Genomic DNA, 4,830 nt, shown 5'->3' on the forward strand with positions numbered 1-4,830 from the left:
CGTCATCGGCAGCGGTAAGGCGGGGCTGGCGCATGCGCGGCACTCGTGTAACTTTACTCTGAAGGGGGGGGCTGTCCCGAAAGGTGAACGTGGGTTCGAGGAGGCGGTGGTCGCTGCCTGGTGGTAGCTAGCTCGCTTCTATGTCACCGAAGCGAGCTGGGCGCTGGCTGTTCTCGTTTACAGCTGTATTGGAAGCCAACAGAAGCCTCGCTGGTTCGGAGCGCAGCGTGCGGCGCTGACCCCCAGGGGGCGGCCGTGCGCCGTGTGGGGGGAAGGCGCTCCGCCTGCTGCCTGCTCTGCACCGCGCCCTTAATCCGTCTGTGTTCTTAAAGGTCATTAAGGATGAGGTAGCATCTCACCGGGGCATAGCCCGGTTATCAGGAACTTAATGAGCAGGTAACGTCGTTGCACTTTGTGTCTGGTGCCCGAAGATCTTAGGGGCTGCGCCTGTCTGTGGAGTAATTCTTGCTTTAGTGCCGTGGAAATGAGGAAATTAGCCCGTGGAAGCTAATTGCGGGTAGGAGCTGGAGGAGCCTGTGTGCGGCTCCTGGAAACCCCTGCATAGTTTCCACCTGCACGCGAAGGGCGAGGCTGCCATCAGGGCACGATTACACGGGCTGTGGGTGCCTGGGAGCCCAGAACGCTGGTCGCTGCTCTGGTGCGCTTTCTACTTATCCTGATTTTCATCTGCTTCATCTTCACCTGGCTTCAGTGCACATAATGGCCTTCCTTTGCTGCCTCCCAGATGTATGTCTGATGTAGAAGGAAAATGGGGCCCGCTGCTTTGTAAATAATGAAGTACCGCAAGCATCGTCTTGCAGCAGCTACTGATTTCTTTTCAAGGTGCTTAATGTTGTCTTTATTATTTTTTTCTTTCCGCATCGGTTTCAAGCAGGACTGGAGCTATGTCGCTTGAGGTTAGCGTTCTACTTTATTTTAAAACAAAAGTAAGTAAAAGTAGGAAAAAGAGTGAAAATTATGAGGTTACGTGGAAGTAATTTGAATGAGGTTGACCTTAAACTGGGGAGTTCGTGGATGGTGTTACTATTAGCTGAGACCAGCAGGAGGCTGGATGTTTTAGAGTAAGCAGCACTGCAGTCACCAAGCCAGGAATTCAGGGCGTGCAAGTACAGTAGCCAGAAGGATAGGCAGGTTGTAATTCCTCCCTGTGGAGAAATTTCCTGGCAGTGTGTTCAGCAGGTTTGGAAAGAGAAAACAAATTGCTGACTGTAGGAGGACTTCAGAGCTGAGCAGATGTTTTGGGGTTTTGTTTTTGTTCGGTTATTGGGGTTTTTGTTTGTTTGTTTCTTTTCTGGAAAAATATAACTTATACATCAGGATGTAGGGGCTCTTGCTCCCAAGGACTCCAAGAGCAGCTCAGCTGCATTCTGTATGCCACCTCTATGTGTCTAATTAATGATTAATTAGTACCTCTCAGTTACTTGCCTCAGAGCTCTGCGTGTATTTCACCAAGACCAGATAATAAATGGTGCAAGTACTTCATCACATCCTGTGTTACTGCATCTTGGTTTGCAGTAAACTGTATTTTTTCCTCCATGGGTCTAAGAGCTAGCATCTAATTTCTGTGTGCGGATAATGTGGGAAGTAATCCTTACAGGTAATTCATCTTTACAGTAGACAAAGGGAAGGAAAAATGAGTGAAGGCTGAAGAATAGAGTGGGGGAATCTCCAGTTCATCCCAGCCAACTGATTATTTCTGTACTGGCAAACAATCCACAAATTATTTGTCATTTTTTTCCCCCTTTCTTTCCTCCTCAGCTCAGCCCTTGCTGACAACACTGTAAAACACGTGTACCAGGCTTAAATATGTACTTGCTCCAATGTGGACAGTAAGTACTGAAGGCTCAGGTCTGCTGTGGACAGTCTGCCACTGGCTTCAGTGAGAGCAGAATTTGGCTTAAAATAAATTGAAAACTAATCTGCGCTCTCTAAAAATAAGCCAGCCCGGGGAAGGACTGAAACACAGGAAACACATATGTAATAAGGAGAAGCAATTTTTGCTTTTGTTTGTTATTCGAGTAATCCCACAGGGAGAGACTCTATTCCCCCAGGCTTCTAGTCAGAGCGTTGTCAGATAATGCATCCACATAGTCTCTGAAGTCACAGATTTGGGAGGAGTGTACAGCAAATGGCATTCAGAATCGAATTTCTCCCCTAACAAAAATGGGGGGAAGCTCTTTCCCCTTTTACCGGTTATCCTGCATTTTACTGGTGGGGAAGTAGATGCATTTGGAAAAAGATGAAAGCAAAGGCATGATAAAACTGCAGGAGTGAAGCAGTTTTTCCATTTCCCTCTGGCCTCGGAGGGCACTGGGGAGGCGTGGGGGTGGCTGCTGCCGCAGCAGGCGCTCTGCGTGGGCACAGCCGGGACAGCCTTCCAGTAAGGTCTGTCCATCCATCCATCCACAGTGGGCTCCTGCACTCCCACCACCCTGGCTTAGACGTGCTGCGTCCGCCCACCGGTACCCTCTGGGTTAGACAGGACCCTGGGCAAACACCCTCCTACGTCTTTCTTCCCTGCTGCCGCAAGCAATCTGTCACTCCTCCCCTCAAACCACCCACCACCACACGCAAAACCATAACTGCAAGGAACACCCTCTCTCCTTCCCCCTTTGCTCCCCACCGGTCTGTTTTTCTCAGCAGATGAAAAATTCCTGGAGATCTGGCGGTCACCCCCATGTTTGGCTTTTGAGACCCAAGGGGTTGGATAACTTTTAGGCTCACAGCGTGGCGAGCTCTGTTTGCAGATGTATCGCCGTAGTTTTTCATTTGCGTGTAATTACACATGTGCAGGTGGGAAAGGGCTGTTTGCCTCCCACTGCCTGCCTTCCTTCCACTCCTGCTCCCGGCCTCCCACGCATCCAGCGATGAGAAACGCTGCAGAAGACTGACCAGCCACCAGCCCGCCCACCTGAGGAGGAGGAGCACCAGCAGCAGCAGTACATTTCTCTCTCTGCTTTTTAAACACAGTTAAAAAGAGCTGCAGTGTGGGTGGAAATAGCTGTAGGGAGAGTGTGTGGGAATGGGGCCAGAGGAAAGTGAATTTTCTGTTGGTAGGACAGTTACTTCTAGTAGACTAGAAAAAAAATACTCAAGGATAACTTGCTGCTGAGAGTGTCTTCAGGCATACAATTAGTTCTTATGGTTGAGTTTCCCAGGACTGGAAAGAATGAAACGGTGTTTATTTTTCCCTGGTAGTCAAAGTGGCAGCCAGCGCTCCACACTCAGGGAAGCTTGCAGACAAGCCTCCAGGAGGCTGCACAGCAAGAGATATTTGTGCTGCATCCTGTTGTGTCATCCTGTCTCTTGTTATGCTCCTGCTCTCCTGATTCGGTAAGAGTCAGAGCTGCTGCTATGTAGGAAGAGAAAAAAAAAAAAAGGCATCTGGTTTTCACAGTATGGAGCCGTATTTCAAAATACCACCCCTGCTGGACTTCTTGAAATAGCAGCATCCCAGAATATCAGTTAATTCACTATTTACTCTAAATTTGTGCTCTGATGAGAAATTAAATTCAGGTTTATTTATGTTAAGGGGACGTTATCTGAGATACTTTGCTTGTATTACCTGAAAATAGCACTGAAACTCGTGTAGGAAAATACAAACCATAAGACCGATGGCATAGAGTGCAAAGTGGTACCACTGTTTCTTAAGAAATATCTCTGATAGACTCAGAGAACTGAGGGCACACAATGGCTTTCAGGTTCTGACTCAGTCTAGCTCATCTATCTAGAAAGAAAGGTTTTCCGATGTGTAATCCTAATCAAATTGTCCTAACTTGGGCTAGTTGTATGCATTCTTCTCAATCCAGAACTGCCCATGTGTTTCTCAGGATCTCTCACCAGTATCAGTCTGGCTTTCCATTTGCATTACTGATGCTAATTGTTATATCAGGATGTGGTCTGTAGATATTCAAGGAGGTGCAATAACAGGCAACTAATGTACAGGAGATATTTCAGAAATCTGGGGTGGGTCATGTAGTAGAGACCTTGAACCCCATATTTGAGTGGTTTTTTTCTTTAACTTTCTCTGTGAAAATCCAGGGTGTGCTAAAGAGCAAAGCCCTTTCCAAGGCACTCCACTTCCTAGACAGGACAGCAGTCTGCCAGAGCCATTTCTAAGGCTTGGGCTGTAATGCATGAGGGAACCGGGCTGTCTGACTTGAGTGCCTTCCCTACCCCGGCCCATTTTCTGTAGCTCTGGAGATGTTACTCTGGCTTAGGAATGGTAAGCGTAGGCATAATGCCTTCCGCTGGTGGGCTCAGAAACAAACGAAGTTATGATTAAGCCGAACGCAGATCTGCGTGTGACACAGCAGGAGGATCAGCTGATGGATGTACGTTAGTGAGATGAGACATGGATCAACAGAGACGTAACCTCAGTGGATCTAACTACCCCCATCTTTTACAAGTCTCATTTCCTAAAGGCTTCGGTGATTAATATTTCCTTATATCTTTCCATTGAATCTTATGTAACTTGTAATTATTATCTACTGGAATTACATACCCGCATTGAGGAGGAAATATATTCCAACTAGTGAGTTCATGTCACTTGGCTGATTTACTTTAAAACATTGCACTAATTCCTTTGTCAGTAGCTTTGGAAGCAGTATTGGCACACTTGTAATACTATCCTGCATTTAGCATTGGTTCAGTTAACTTTCAAGGTAGTGCTTTTCATACCTTTTGTATCAATGAATGTACATCAGATTTTAAATGCAGATTATACGCTTATCTTGCCAGCTACTGTTAGCCTGGAATTTTCCTCAGGTGATCTATTGTGGTGGAATGATATTATTCAAGAAGTTTTTT

The sequence above is a fragment of the Meleagris gallopavo genome, chromosome 7, assembly GCF_000146605.3.
Source record: "Meleagris gallopavo isolate NT-WF06-2002-E0010 breed Aviagen turkey brand Nicholas breeding stock chromosome 7, Turkey_5.1, whole genome shotgun sequence".
Lineage (NCBI taxonomy): Eukaryota > Metazoa > Chordata > Aves > Galliformes > Phasianidae > Meleagris > Meleagris gallopavo.